Source organism: Acomys minous (assembly GCF_964271855.1).
Source record: "Acomys minous genome assembly, chromosome: 8".
NCBI lineage: Eukaryota > Metazoa > Chordata > Mammalia > Rodentia > Muridae > Acomys > Acomys minous.
Genome location: NC_140489.1, coordinates 45,477,470 through 45,493,813, shown reverse-complemented (window position 1 = coordinate 45,493,813; position 16,344 = coordinate 45,477,470). Strand labels below are relative to the sequence as shown.

The following is a 16,344-nucleotide window of genomic DNA, read 5'->3' as shown; positions in this document are numbered from 1 at the left end:
TAGTACCTGCCTTAGATGCAGGTCCTTGCTTCGTATGATCCATACTAGGTTGGTTGGTATGTATGACATTAGACAAGGTTCAGTTTTCACCCCTTTGAACCACTAGTTGAAGAGATTGTCATTTCCTTGTTGTGTCTTCTTGGTGTCTGTGTCAAAAAAAAAATTAATAGACTGAGTGTGTTTGGATTTGCTTGTGACTGCTCCATTTTTCCTCACAGCCCTGTGTGTTTATATTTATGCCAGGGCTTTGATATTTTAGTACCAGCAGCTTCATAATATAGTTTCAAATCTAAGGAAGTAATACCTCCAATTTTGTTTTTCTTCCTTAGAACCATTTGTCTATATAGGACCTGTATGGCTTTAGTTGTAGTTTAGAATCTTTTCCCTGTTTGTGGAGAGAAAGCTACTGTTGCTTTGATAAAGATTTCAATGAATCTGCCTACATTCTTGGTCAGTAGGGGGGTGTTAACTGTGTCACTCTGCTCCACAGCATGGCTGCCGGGCCATTTACTAGTGTCGTTATGCTTTACAGACTTTAGCATACAGATCTTCCACCTCCTTAGCTGAATACTTCCATGGCTAATTTGTTCCCAGATATTTTATTTTTGTGCCATTGTGAATGCTATTCTTCTTTATTCTGTTTTTAATTCGGCTATTATTTCACCACAAGTACTGCTGATTTTGTATTCTGCAACCTAACAGAATATTCATTCTAATAGAACTAATATTCATCAGTTCTAACAGGAGTGTGTGTGTGCCTGTCTCTGTGTGTGTGTGCCTCTCTGTGTGTGTGTCTGTGTGTGTATGTCTCTGTGTGTGTGTGTGTGTCTGTGTGTATTTATATAGAACCGTTGGTGATTATGTCATTTACACATAAATAGGATTTTTCTTCTTCCATTTTAACTTATATATTTATTTGTCTTCTCTAATTGCCCTTGCTACTATTTCTAAAACAATCTTGAATGAATGGTAAGAACTGGGATGCTAGTCTTGTCCTGGATGATAGTGGGAAAGCTTTCAGTTTCTCTTCATTGGTTAAGATGTGAGCTGTGGAGTTTTCATAAGTTGTTGTATTTTGTTGAGTATTTTCTTTCTAAATCTTTATTATTCAAAGGTTTTATTGAGAAGAAATGCTGAACCTTGTCAAATGCTTTTTCTCTATCAATTGATCTTTCTCATTCTCGCTCTTTTACTCTACTAGTGCAGTGTATTACATCGCCTGACTGGTATGTGTTAGATAATGCTGTAGGTCATTATAAATTCTACTTGGCCATGATGTTCAATCTTTTTGGTGTATTGATGTAATCAATTGCTAATATTTTATTATTTACCCTGATGTTTACCAGAGAGATTGGCTTTTTTTTTCTTTTCTTTCTTTTTCTTGGGCTATCTTTGTCTGGCATAGGTATCAGAATGTCTTTGAAGGCTTCATAAAATGTCCTTGAAGGTATTTTCCCTAGTTCTATTTTGGAAAGAGTTTAAGATATAACACATTAATTCTTTTTAATGTTCAGCCACTGAAGCCTTTTGGTCCAGAAGGTTCTTTTTTAAGTTTTTAAGTATTTGATATCTTATTTATTACTGTCTCTTGGGCTTCTTACTTCTGATTGGACCTTGGTAAGATGTATTTTTCTAGGAATTTACCCACTTCATCTAGGCTATGTACAGGCATGCAGCTGTTATAATGATCTCAGTTGACCTTCTTGTTGCCTATACATCTATTGTAACTTCTTGATGTTTAGTTTTGACTTCATTTTAGTCTTTTACTATTTTTTTCTAGAGTCTCCCAGGGTTGGCTAGCCTGTTTATATTGTCCATAAACTTCGTTATTGATTTTTCTATGCTATGTTTAATTTATGCTTTTAAAAGATTCTTCTGCTAATTTGGGATTTGACTTACTCTCTTTTCTGGTTACTGGAGGCGTAGTGGCAGACTTGTTTGCCTGGTGTACACCTTCCTTTCTGAGGCAGGTATTTGATGTTGTAAGCTCCTCCTCTTCCACCACTTTTATGGCAAGCCACATGTTTTGGTGTGCTATGTTTATATACTCATTTGTTTCAGGTACTTTTAAACTTCCTATTTGAATTCTTCTTTGGCCCATTGGTGGTTCAGAAATACACCACTTAATTTTCACATGTCAATTTTATAAAAGCATACCTTTTTTTTGTATTCCTAACTCCAATCCTTGTAGTCTGAAATAATATTAGATATTTTTCAATCTTTTTAAATTTAATAAGATTTGTGTGACCTTGAAGAAAATATCCCATGGACATTGGGGAAGGAGTACTAATTCTGCTGATGGTGGAAACTTCCGTTCATCCATCAGCCCCTCTGGTTAACAGTGTTATTCAAGTGCAGTATTTCTGTCTTAGCATTTGGTGGTTACACGTCCATTGTTGAAGGTCTCCTACATCTATTGCCCTTCTGTCTACCTATCCCCCTTTGTACCTGCTATATTGCTCATGCCTTCAGGTGCTTCAATGTTATATGAATGCACCTAGCCAACTGTCCCATCCTCTTGAGACCTTTGTTTAGTTTCCTCCTGCCCCTCTTGTGTGTGTATGTATGTATGTTCTTAAAGTTTAAATAATCCCTTATTATCAGCATATTTTGGATAGCATTTTTATACCTTTACGCCATTTCAGTCTTTTGATGAGAAAGTTTAATCCAAGGTTATTTTAGTAAGTAAATCTTTTTTATTATTTTTTAAATAATGATTAAAAATATACCCACCCTTCCTCTCTCTTCTGCCCTATTCTCCTCCCCTAGACCTCTGACAGATGAGACCTCCTCCTCCACCACATGACCACAGCCTATCAGGTCTCATCTGGATAGCCTGCTTCCCCTTCCTCTGTGTGACCACCAGGCCTCCCCACCAAGGGGAAGGGATATTACTTGCCAATTTGTTGTTCACTTTCTGGTTGCTTCTGTGGCTCCTTTGTTCCTTTCCTCTTCTTTTGCTTGCAATGTGATCACTTTCTGCCATGGTAAACTATGAATTCTCCCTCTATATAGTTTGAGTTCCTGCTGTGTTTTGGGTTATGTTTACTATAAGACTTACAAAAACCATCCCAACACTTACAATCTACTATTTTAACCGCATAATATCAGTGGTATACAAGTTTATACATTTATCCCCCGCCCCCCATTTATTGTTTTGATATTGCAATTTAGAATCTTTTTATTATATACTTCTTAACAACCTACTATAGATTTAAATTTCCCTGTCTTTACTTTTGACCTTCATACTGGATATTTATACAGACAGTGGTGTGTGGGGATCTTTCCAGTGAGAGCAGCAAGAGTCTCTGGTAGCAAAGGCCACAGGAATCTGCTGAGATAATGGGGTCCTCTGTGGCCTTCTTGCTCATCTTCTTCTAGCAGTAGGAAGTCCTTCTTGGGTCAGACCTGATTCTCGGCGGAACAGTGGGGTAGTGCGGGTGCCGTGCTTCCTGCTCTTCCGTAGGTAACCATCCTGGTTGTGCTCTAAGACATTTCTGCCACTTTTATCTCCTGTGTTCTCCTTCACTTAGATTGCTCAAATGCAGCCGTTGATTTATATTGGGGGTGGGGGGGAGGGGCTGTGCAGAGAAGGGTCTAAGGAATTTCTATTTGATTACTGTACTGACATCACTCCTGGTATGTTCTTGAGATATGTTAATAAGATGCTCTCTAGAAATATATATATTCTCATTAGCATATATCATTAGTGCTGCTTATGATGGTGTTAAATAGTATCATTTGCAAGTGTTTACTTTGTGGATGCGTATAATGGGCCTTAGGTTTTAATTTATATAATAATGAAGTTAAAACTTTTTGTTGTTTTTAGAGGAAATTTGTATGTATCTTCTTGTAAAAAGAAAAATCACTGACTTAGCTGATGGTTTTTCAGTTAAGTGATAAAGCCAGCACTCTGGTGACATAATTTTTTTTATGGAAAAATATATCCTGTGGTTGGAAGGGAATGGGTTTCTTTAACTAAATGCTTTCTTTAATTTGAATATTTTCACATAGTTTTCACCTTTTGGCTTTTGCATGAATCATCAACGGGGCCTCTTTGGAAGGTTTTCTAGCTTGAGCTGTGTGGTAGTTTGAATGAGAAAGGTCCTCATATTCTTATGTGTTTGAATACTCTGTCCACAGTTGGTGGAGCTGGTTTAGAGGTGTGGTCTCATTGGAGGAAGTGTGCCCCTGGGGGGGGGGGGGGGCGATCTTTGAGGTTTCAAAAGCCTCATGCCATTCCCAGTGTGCTCTCTCTTCCATGTGCTTGTAGATCAAGCTGTGAGCTCTCAGCTTCTGCCCCAGCATCATGCCTGCCTGTTGCCATAAGTAATTCATCTGTAAGTTGCCTTAGTCCTCTTTCTTATCCCAGCAATAGGAAAGTATCTAAGATAAGATGGATCTGGAAGACACTTACATCTCCAGAGTTCTCTGCTTGCTGTGGTCTGTGGCTTGTTTCCAAGAACTAGTTCATTTCATCCGCCTCAGACTCAAAGAGGTAAGTGTATTAGTTTCTTCTGGTGGAAGAGAAGGAGTCTAAAAAGTGAAATTTTTGCTCAGGGCTTTGCAGCTGTCCAGCCAGTATTCAAATCCTACTCACTCTGCCTTCAAGTGAGCCTCTTAATTATGTCGTAGTGAGGCCTTCTCCCATGTGGAGGCACAGCTGGCCCCGTGCCAAGTGGCCTTTGAGGTCTGAACCATGATGATCCAGCTACATGGGAAGAGGGTTCCCAGAGGGTCTAGAGCAGTGGTTCAAACCCTTCCGAGTGCTGCAACCCTTTAACACAGTTCCTCAGGTTGTGGTGACGCGCCCCCCCCCCACCATACACTTATTTTATTGCGACTTCATAACTGTCATTTTGCTATTGTTATGAATCATAATGAAAATATCTGGTGTGCAGGGCATCTGTGACCCCTGGGAAAGAGTCATTTGGCCTCCAAAGGGGTCATGGCCCACAAGTTGAAAATGACTGGTCTACAGGATTGAGTGTCTGGAAGCAGTATTTTGGAGGGAACTGGGCTAACAGGGCACGGCGGGGAGATGCTCCATCTATCCGGTGCTCTGTCAGGAAACTTGATCATCCTAGTGCTTTGAGACACTCTTGTCGTGTCCACTCTTAGGACTATTCCAATATCAGCAACGTTGTGCTCACAGAAACATACCTTATGGATTTAGTGCGGCCAGGTTGGGGCAACCTCATAAAACATGCTGGAAAGGAGGATAACCCCAGTGGGTTGTGTACGGAGACTTCCACAGAGGCAATCGTCTGTTTGTTTTCTCCCATAGCTGGTGAAAGGACTTTCATGTTGGAGCTGAGCGTGCAGCTGAATTGCTCTTGAAAATATGTTAAGCCACAGAAAATCACTTGGGCTAGCTGTGTCGGAACGGGTCTGGTAACCCAGCTCTTGTAACTGCTAGCCTGTCGCTCCAGTGCGTGGGGAGTGCCTGTGTTTGTGGCAGATGAGTGAAGAACAGCATGTGGAAAGACTGTGGGAAGCAGGGGTATAATGGAAGGATTACCCACGCCCCTAGCCATACTCCCGGAGCACCAAGGAACATAGGTCTTCTTCTGCAAATGCATTCAGAATTCTTTAAGCACGCTACTTGTTGCTTGCATTCTCCTACAGAATCTACTTTTTGTACCCATGTAAAATGACTTGGATCAGCTGGAGGTGAGGGCATGGTGGGGAATTCCTACTAATGTTTTAAATTGCTTCTGTCACTTAACTGTTTTATTCCATGATGTAGAATCCTAAGTTTGTTAATGGATAACTGACATGTTATGCTAATAAGCAGAGGAAGACTGGATTCAATTCAGACTTCGTTATATTTAAGTGTACTTTCCAAATTGTTTTTTTTTTTTTTTTAATAATACACTCAGTCTTGGTCCTTTCTTAAGCATGCTCCCAAAGTTCACTGTTGCCAATTTATTATTTTGTGTACAGCGTTCCACATTCTATTCAGAAAGAACCTTACTAAGTGCTTCTAGAAACTATTTAATTGGAGACTTCGGGTGAAACCCCCTTAAAGCCCGGCTTGTTACCAGTTTCAGTAGTCTCTCTTGCCCACTCCGTGTGCACTCTCTCTGAATGCAAAAGAAGAGGCTTGCATGATGAATGGAGGTTCCATCCCACCTGGAGACAGACTTTCCGCAAACAATGAAGTCATGAGTGCTGCCTGTAGTCTGAGAACATAGACTAAAGTTATGTGTGAATTATCTCACCTAATCCTGGTCTGTAGCTCTTTCCTTCAAGTTAACACATTCCATCCCTAAGGGAAGAGGAGAGCTCATAAGACTCAGGAGGTTAAAACGTAACAAACAAGGCCCAGGAAGCAAAGGGAACTTAGAAGGCTTAGGAAGCTCCCAGAAGTCAGGGGACTGACAAAGCGCCCTCCCTAAGGCTGTGTGAGCAGTAACAATTAGTAGGAGAGAGGACTCCCACTGGCCATGCTGCCTATAAGTTGCGCAGGAAGTCCTTAGGAATACAGATTTAATGAGTCTTTACCTACACTGGGATTAGCTTCCATGGTCCTGTAGGTAGGCCTTGACCCACATTCGTATTGCAAGCCCTCAGGTTCATTACACTATGCGTGTATAGAATAATTTCTTTTTATTTGTGTGTATTGTCCATGCTGTATCTAGGTGAATGGGCATTTGGTAATGTCTCCTTACAGTACTCCTACAAAGGTTGGCATTCAATACTGCTATTAATAGCTAGGAGCATTGGAAGTCAAGAGAAGACCCTTGCCTGCTGCCACCAGGAAAAGTGCTATTAGTAGGAAAGTGTTCACCATAAGCCACCATCTGGCCCTCTTAAGCCTGGCTCAGCAGATCTGTGCTCCCTTGGGAAGGGCAGGATTGGAAAATACATTAGGTATATTAAGGACTCTGTGTTATGCAGGCAAATGGGCATTCTAAACCATGAGGTAGTCCTCAGGAGGAAGGCCAAGAACTCATCAGGCCTAAGCCAATATTCTACTTGGCAAAGAAGATTCTAGACATAGGATGTAATGGTGAGTAAATGGGGTGGATTGACAGAATTCCAAGACAAAAATTCATAATAGTGTTCTATGTACCCCAGGGTGTGGGTTCAGAGAGCTCTTGTCACTAGTGTGTCATTGGCTGTTGACTTGAAATAATTGGTTTAGCTTTGGAAGGCTATCAAGGACATGAAGTGACATTCTGGCTTTCTGCATTCATTGTCCAGAGTGACCTCTTTCTTTTCTTTCTTTCTTTTTTTTTTAATTTAATGTAGCTCTTCTCATATGGAGTGATGTGGTGAGAAAAAAAAAATCTCATGATCTGTGTTACTGCGCCATCAGCATTTTGGCAGTGTTTAACAAGCCCTTGGTCTCTGTCTCCTGAGATGTCATTTTGTTCCTCATTGGGGTCAGTTCATGTTTTTTTTTTCTCCCTGGGAAAGCTGAGGTCAAAGGCAGAATCTCCCAGACAGGTTAAGAAGCAAGCTGGCATTTTAGCTCATTTTCTTTGGGACACATCTTGTGCCTTGTCCCCTCTGCCTGTTAATCTTGGTTTCCTGGATACCACATTATTATTTCTCTGAGTCAAACCTATGTCTCAGGCCAGTGGACTAAATTTCTGTTATTCCAAAGCTGAAATTGCTTCTTTCACCTAGGAAAAAAAATAGGTGAGATTTAAAAGTTGAACGTAGATACTCACTTTCCTGTATCTTGTTCTTTGTGTTCAAAAAGGAAAATCCTTTTTGGTGACTTTTCCCACCATGTTTTCAGTTAATAAAAGCATGAAGATAATTGTTAAAGCACAAGTGTCAGGAAATGCAGATTTTAGAGGTGATATCCTGGAATCCTAGTGTGGTGTTAGCATCTCCTCGCCCTGTGTGTACACAACCATTCTTTCACTCCTCACCTTTGTTCCCCAGTCTACAAAATAGGATCTCTCTTTCTTTCTGAAGGATGCTGTGAAGGTAACGTGATGACATATGTGAACGAGCCCAGAGCTTTTAGCAAAAGGCGGGGTGCACTCTGTCTCCCACTGTCTTGTGCCACAGAGGGCTGCCATGGAGAATAAGTTGGCTCTGTAATAGCTGACTGCAGTCCCTCAGCCTGCCTCTTGCTCTTCCTCATATACACCTATTCTATTAATGTCTTTCCCTGACTGGGCAGATGGGGTGGAAACACTCTTACATTGGTTGGTATGGAAACTAATCCCAGAGCACGCTGAGAGCATGCAGGTAGTCCTCAGACCCAGCTGTGTGGCAGTGGTAGAAATACCCCTTCCACCCTCAGAAGTATGGCGGGACTAAGGAATGTATCATTTGTCTAAAAGAAAGACAACTGAATTGTAAATGTGTTAATATTCCTTCTCTACTAAAATAGCACCCAACTTGGTAAGAGTGTCTTTCGGGCAGCCCTTCTCCATACATCACGATCTGCCTTAGGAAATTATTCAGATAAAGAATAACTGGCTCAGAACTACAGGCATCTGTGGTGATGCTCTCAGAGGTGCCTTCTGTTGCTCATCTGGTTGCCCATTCTCTGAAAGCAACGCAATGGACCCTAGGAAGCCACGCTCGTCCTGTGATCCACCCTGGTTGGGTCAGAAATGATATATAGATTCCCTCCTTTTGGACTCTGGCCTTACAACCAGTGGGCTTTTTCAACTTTGAATACTTGCTAACCTCCAATGCCAGGAAGCAGGCCAAAGATCAGTCCAGTGGGTCTCTTTTGTTAGCTATGCATTAATAAGCTTATCTCCCCCAGCTAGCTTGTAAACTGTTAGGAGCAAGAATTTTGCTTTTTTTTTTTTGTTTGTTTGTTTGTTTTGTTTTTAATCTTCCAAGTTCTGAGCCCATCAGGTCGCTACTTTGACCAGCTGGATGAGAGTGGTGAGAATTTTATGAACTATCTCAGAGATGCAGTCATTCCTTGAGGAACATTTACACCATGAAAGCTGCAAAATTTGTGAAGAAATGGGATTTAAGCAGGGGTGGTGTTCAGTCATTATATTAGTCAGGGTCCTGGCACCAAACAGTTTGGCTTTTTTGCTTTTGGCTGACTTGAGAATGTAATCAAGGACTGTGACCTGAGAGCACCGCGATAGGATGAAGGGAAGCGGCCAGGGTGCTGCAGTACCCTGTAGCTCGCCGCTTTCTCTTGCCAGCGCGGCTCCTAAATGGAAAGGGCATGGAGTGCTTCGGAGAGATCCAGAACAGTGCAAGAAAGTGAGAGCTCAGGAGAAGGAAACAGCACAAGAGCCCTGTAAGGCTTAGGCCGTCCAGTGTGAGTGTGAATGAAGCTATGGTAACAGCACAGACAGGGACATGGAAAACCAAGCAAGACTGACCAGCACATCGCTCCTCCCGCTCATCCATCTTCTTCTGTTTTTTTTCCAATTAGTTGACTCCAACTGGCAGTCTGAGGGCAACAGAGGTCCCTGGGTGATAAAAGAGAGTGGGCAAGGGCGTGTGCTGGGTGAGAACCGGAGCAAGCAGACACCCACAGCTTGCTAACTTGCTTGCCCACCCTCTCATCTGCCTGGTGACCCATCTAACCGCGTCTGATCCTGCGGTTCCTTCTGTTCCGATCTGGGACTGATTTTTCGCTGCCTGCACTTGTAGCTTGAGCCTCAGATACACAAAGTTTCCTTGTGTTTCCCTTTGTCTATGGGTACCATAGACTCCAGCAATGCAGTTGGCAGCTCTTGACCCTCTGTCATAATTCATCTTGGCTCTCGCTAAAGCAACGCTCACTTTCCTCTGCAGAGTTTCGGATCCCCTTGCAGCAGAGCCAGGTACTGTCTTCACCGCCCTCTGTGGCCACTCCCCTCCTTCCCTTCTTATACAGCTTGGAACGCTGTTAACACCTGCTCGTGTGTCTCTTTCCTGCAGCTCCTGGACTGTCCCTGTGGCTGTGTGATCTGATGCCTTTACCACACTGCACACAGGGCCTGGCAGAGTTGGAGCTCAGAAAATGCTTGACAAATGAACAGCTCCCCCGCTTTCAGCTGGGCCTCCCATCTGCCTTGCACATTTGCGCATGCCTTCCAGATTCGTATTTCAAAACCCAGTCTCCTGGAGCCCTTCTCTATTCCTCCCCTCTTCCAGTACCCCAGTGTGTGTAGAGCAATGGACAAGGGTTCCAGGCTGTCTACACTGCCCTTTATTGTGGGGACTCTGCCTGTGTTCCTGTCTCACCCAGCGTCATTTCTCCCTGGCCCTTTTCTTCCATCTCCGATCTCCATGCCAAGCCTTATGGAGCTGCCAAGTGCTCCCGGTGTGCTGTGCTCGCCCATGGTTTGTTGCACTTGCATTTGTTTATCCTTCTGCCTGGAACGCCTCCTCCATTTTACAACATGCACCAGCAGCTTTTTGCTCTTCTCCCATTCTCAGACACCTCTTATAGAAGTCCTTTTTTTTTTTTTTTTAAGGATCTAAGTGACATGTTATTTTCTTTATGATGGCATCCTTGAAGACTTTCCCTTGCAATTGAAAACCTTAGGTAGTTTTTACCTTATGAAATTTGTTCCACGTTGTATTGACATATGTGTTGTTATGGGCTTTCTTTGTTTCCAGAATCTCACAGAAACCCTGATGCAGGACTGAAGAGCTGTCTCAAGGATTAAGAATGCTTCCGGTCCCAGCACGTACATCACAGGCAACAAGGAGGCCAGCTGCAGGGGATCCACTGCCCCCTTCTGGCATCTGTGGGCACCTGCATGTTTGTGGTGTATATAAATTCATGCAGGAACACACATGCACATGATGAGTGAGTGAGTGAGTGAGCGAATGAGTAAAATGAAGCCTGATGTTTACCAACTGACTAGTGATTACAGCTTGAGGTGCTGGTGAGATGGCTTAGAAGGCAAAGGACTTGCCACTCTAGTATGATCTGAAGTTGATTCTAGAACCTACATTTTACAAAACCATGCATGGTGGTGCCTTGTGCTTATAATCCCAGCACTGGGAAAGAAGATCCTTGGGACTCTCTGGCCAGCCAGTCTAGACGACTGTTCAAGCTCTAGGCCAATGAGAGACCCTGTCAAAAAAAAAAAAAGATGGAGAGCTTCTGAGTAGTAAGACTTCTTATTAACCTTTGGCTGTACTCACACATGTACCCCCCTCCCACATGTAGTTTCCCATAAATATACCCTTAATAAATATATGAACAAATGAATGAATCAACCAAGCCTGAACCCATGACTCCGGTCTGTTCCAAGAAGCACATCTCTGGTTATTTCTAAAGAGCGTGTGGGTCTTTCTTGCCAAAGGCACAAAGACAGAGCGCACCACATAGAACATGGCCAGTGGAATGCATGCATAAGAGCACAGAACTTTAGATCAGTGTCCTTCCACGGGTAAAGGGTTTCCTTCTTTACTGAGTTCTCGACTCTTCTGATTTTACCATGGATACATGGGCTGCAGCATAGGCAGCCACTTGGGATCAGGTGTTAGAAGCCACATGCTGAGAGTGGTGGAGCAAAACACCAGGGAGCCTGGATCTCTCCTGATGGTAGACCTGCTAAAGGACTCTGCAGACTTTTCCAGGAGAAGAAAAATTCCACATTGTTTAAGCTGTTTTTACATCGTGATTTTTATCATCGTCAGTCAGGCCCAATCCTAATCAATAAGCCAATGTAGTTATTTCCACTAACTAATCGAAGTCAGAAGTCACCTTAAAAACCCATCAAATCATGTTTTGCTTTCCTTATTATTACTGTTTCAGTATGTATAACTTTTCAAAGCTGCTTTCAGAGAGATACACTAAAGGGTCTAATGTTAGACGCACAAGGATGTTCATCTTTTCCAACAGATTCGTAACCTCATTGGATTTCTGAATTCCATATCACTGTGACAGAGAGCGTTAGGTTGACAGTGGCTGTACCGTGGGTACCACCAGGAGAGCTAAAGCCCCTGCAGCTGTGGTTTTTTTATTTCACAGCAAATGAGGTGGACTGCCTCCGCCGCCAGGGGTGGGGCCGTTCACTGCTCTCCCAGTAACATCACCAGAGCCCTAAGTTCATGGCTCCCTTCCCACAGCTTCTTGATTAGCCCCATGATGTAGGAATCAAACACACCATGTCTTAGTGTCTTTCCTTCCAGTATTACTTTAATTTTTCTTCTCTTGGTTCTTGTCCTAGTAGGCAGAATGTCAGAAAGAAGGAACTGTTATCCGCCCTGCCTGAGAGACTTCTGCTTACTCTGCAAATTGGGATTTTTGTACTATAGAAGCTGATGAGATTTTTTTTTTTTGATTAGATAGATTTTTTTCCCTGGGAGATCTCTACCAGGAATCAGCAGCAGCCTGTGGTTATATTTTGCACCTATTAAAAGATGGAGTTGTAAAAACCGATGTGTATGTAATCTCCTTTCAGGTTGCCATGGCAACTGCAGCAGCGATTCTGTGAGAAGGCTTTTTCACTCTTCCTTCAAGATTTTCAAGCTATAATTAAAAAAAAAATTCTTCTGATAAAAATACTAGATGCATTTAGATTCATTTCGGTGAGTCTGTTATGAGAGGCCAGAGGCTCATGGGGCAGCAAGTACAGTAGATGCCAAGGGTTTTGTTGCTAACGAGCTGTGTGATTTGAGGCAGATCACTTGTCCTCTATTAGCCTCAGTCTTCTCACCTGAAAAACATAACCCCAAACCACCTCTACAGAGGCCTATAGGAAGTGCACAGGGTCTGTCTGACACAATCTGTGACTTATGGCAGCCACTCTGAATAAACGTTCCACAGCTGTAGGCCTTCGGTTCGAACACAGTAGATGTAGTTTGCTGCCAATGAGCAGAGTTTATAGACACGGCTCCCTTATTAACCTTGACATTAGCAATTTGTGTTTTTTTTTCTTTTATTCTCTGACTTGGTGTTTAGTTGTGCATCTATAGTTAAAGTGCATCCTTTGGAGGCTGGCGAGATGGCTCACAGGGTAACTGGTGCTTGGTGACCTGTGTTCTGTCCTGGTACCTCATCTTCATTAGGGGTTCTATTGCTGTGATAAGGCACATTGATCAAAGAAACCTGGGGGGAGGGGAGGGTTTATTTTACTTACACTTCCACATCGTGCTTCACCATTGAAGGAAGCTGGGCAAGAACTCAAACACAGCAGGAACCTGGAGGCAGGAGCTGATGCAGAGGCCACGGAGGGGTGCTGCTTACAAGACTGCTCCTCATGGCTTCCTCAGCCTGCTGCCTTATACAACCCAGGACCACCAGCCAGAGGGTAGCACCACCCACAACGGGCTGGGAACATGTGCATTGCTTTTAAGAATACATCTACATCCCAATCTTATGAAGACAATCTATCAGTTGAGGTCTTCTCCCCTCAGATGACCAAAGCTGGTGTCAAGTAGACATAAAACTAGCCGGCCCAGACTGCCTTCTACAAGGTGTCCTCTGAACTCCATTTGTAGGCCATGACCTGAGCTCACATGAGGGTGTGCATTTGAACCTTCACCAAGACACACATGTACACGAAATAAAATAATTGGAAAAGAGAGAACATTTGATTTAAACAATAAATTTTTTTAAATCACAAAAATTAAGAAGAAATGGGAAAAAGTGATTTATTTAAAAAAAGAAAACATATGAACCAAAATAATCTGCCCTTGATAAGGAACTGTTTTCTAGACAGAGTAGAGAACAGAAAGCTTAAAAAATACTCAAAGAACTAAAAGAACGTGCACACATGTAGGTGTGTGTCCATGAGCATGCAGAGGTCCCCAGCTGACACCAGGTGCCTTACTCAATGGCTCTCTACCTGATAAACTGAGGCAGGATCAGTCACTGAACCCAGAGCTTACCATTTGGTTTGTCTGGCTTGCCTGATTGCTTTGGGGGTCCCCTGTCACTGTCCTTTGTGTGCTGAGGATTTCAGGGGAGCCCCACTGCCCACCCAGCTTTTATGTGGGTTCTGGAGATCTGAATTCTGGCCTTCACCCTTGCCTAGCATCTCCCTAACTCTACAGCAGTTACTTCCTTAGTAGTTCCATCATTTTTTAAATCCTCCATGCAGCCAGTTTCATTGACTGGATTTTCTTTTACTTAGATAATTATCTTTCCAACTTGCTGGCATGCTTGGTAATTTTAGGCTGGATGGTATAGATTCTGAGTTGCAGCATTTTGGCTGCTTGATTTTTATTTAACTTTTCTTTAAGTAGTATCGTGTCTTTTTTCCTAGTATGTATTAAAATTATTTGCAATAAATAGGATGCTGTCTTAGCTTCATTTTTTTCTGTTGCTATAACAAATACCCTGACAAAATGCAACTTAAAGAAGAAAGTGTTTATTTAGCTTACAATTCCAGTTACAATCCATTATGGCCGGGGAGTCATGTAGGAACTTACACGTCACATCCACAGGCAAAAGCAGAGCGAGAATAAGTGTGAGGAATCCTCGCTTGCTCCTCTTCCATAGCTTCTTCCTCTTTTATGCTGTTCAGGATCCCCTGCCTAGGGAATGGTACAACCCACAGTGGGCCTGGTCTTCCTCCATCAGTTAAAAGCCAAGATCCCAACCCCCGGACTTGCCCACAGGCCAACCTCCTGTAGATAATTTGTTATTAAGATTCTCTCCCCAGGTGACTCTAAGTTGTCAAGTTGACAGCGGAAACTGGTCAGAGCACATGTGTTTTACTACGTTCACAGCATCGTCCTGTGATCTTACATCTTACAGTACAGCGAATGCCCCATTACTGAGGCTTCTGAAATAAGGCTTTTCTCCTGTGGTCATTGAAACGTTAACCATTTCCTGCCTGGTGTGAGAGCTCTAAATACGCTTTGTACACACGTACATCCCAGATTCTTTCTCTAACTTCACACAGGTCCCTCTCATTGAAAAGCCCATCCTGAAACTGACGAACCGGAGTCAAGCGAGCTGCAGCGAAGACGGAAGTAACTCTAATGGAGACAGCTCTGAGATTGGCCTACTGGGATCAACACCCTGGCTTAACCTGTAAGCAGAGGCCCTTAAAAAAAACACTTTGAACCAGAGGCCTAGTGAGAAGACTATGGAGGAGCTGGCCGATAGACTGCCACTGAGAAAAAAAAAAGAAACCAACAAATTAAGGTTTGGTTCCTTTATCGAAGGAACATGATGAAGTTCAAACAGTTTTGCAAGGACAACGGATCGAAGATGAGGCATTTTTCTTTGACGCATCCTGAAGTGAGTAGCCGTACTAGATTAACCCTCTTGTACATCCAGTTCAGAAAGACGGAGCTCGACCGGCAGTCCTCTCCTCCCAAAATGATGGCATCGGGCTCCCTGATGCTTTGGATGCCTTGGAGAGCCTCAAACTCCCTTCTGGCTACCAAAGCAGAGATGGCAGGTCACAGGATTCCTGACTCCCTATTGTGGGCTGTGCTTTTGTTAAATGCTTTTCAACTTGCTTATTAGGGAAGGGGGGCTGTTGGGTTTTTATGCCTGTCAGTGGGAGATTAATAATAAACCTGGCTACTCATAGAACCTTTAAAACAAAGAAAAGAAAAGCCCATCCTTACCCATCACACATCTCAGGTGGCTCTTTCTGCCAACTTCCCCAATTTGTGCTTCTCTGTGATGTCATTATAAGGATCCCAAGCCACAAATTCTAGACACTTTGACCTTCTCTTTCTGACATTCCAGTTCCTTCCTCTCCAATTTGAAATATTGCTGGGTTCCCTGTGGCCACTCCTCCTGTACTGACTCCCTGGAGCCCCATGAGTCCTGTCCAGTTCTCAGGGACCCCAGCTCTGCGTCGACCGTTGTCCAATGTCTGGAAATTATCATTTCATATAATTCGCTCAGTTATCTAGTAGCTCTTGGCAGGAAGGGTGAATATGGTCCTCATTATTCCTTCCTGGCCAGAAAGTATGTTGTTGTTCATTGTTTTGTCATACCTGAGCCACTCTGTTGGGTGTGGGACAGGATTCTATCATGGCTTTAATTTGTATTTCCCTGGTACCTGGTGGCGGTGTACTTTTTCTGTGCTTATTTTTCAGTTTTACATCTTGGCTGAGGAATAATTTCACATCTTCCCCTCCCTCAATTTTAGCATTCTTGAATTGTGAGCTTTCTTTCTTTTACCAGAAGCTCTTTATCATATATATATTTCCAAGTATGTTCTTCGCAGTTTTTGGTGTGACATTTTCACTTTCTTAGCATTTTTTGTTTGTTTGTTTGTTGTTTTTTAAGTTGAGGTTTTTCTGTGTAGTCTTGGCTGTCCTGGACACTCTTTGTAGACCAAGCTGGCCCCAAACTCACAGAGATTTGCTTGCCTCTGCCTCCCTGAGTGCTGAGGTTACAGGCGTGCGCCACATCACTGGGCTAGCTTTTTTTTTCTTTAAATAGAAAAGTATTTTAACTTTGATAATGTTTCCTCCTTTTCT

At 42.9% G+C, this 16,344-nt stretch overlaps 1 long non-coding RNA gene across 2 annotated transcripts; it reads right to left on the bottom strand.

The window, feature by feature from the left end:
- Window positions 1–5,861: 5,861 nt before the first annotated feature.
- On the bottom strand, window positions 5,862–15,548 carry LOC311603547. 2 transcript variants are annotated; one of them, XR_014781120.1, is made up of 4 exons: window positions 15,478–15,548; window positions 14,326–14,430; window positions 9,327–9,416; window positions 5,862–7,634 (listed from the first exon to the last, which is right to left on the bottom strand). It is a non-coding gene; the product is annotated as an uncharacterized lncRNA (long non-coding RNA). The 2 variants fall into 2 exon arrangements; XR_014781121.1 differs by lacking the exon at window positions 9,327–9,416.
- Window positions 15,549–16,344: the final 796 nt, after the last annotated feature.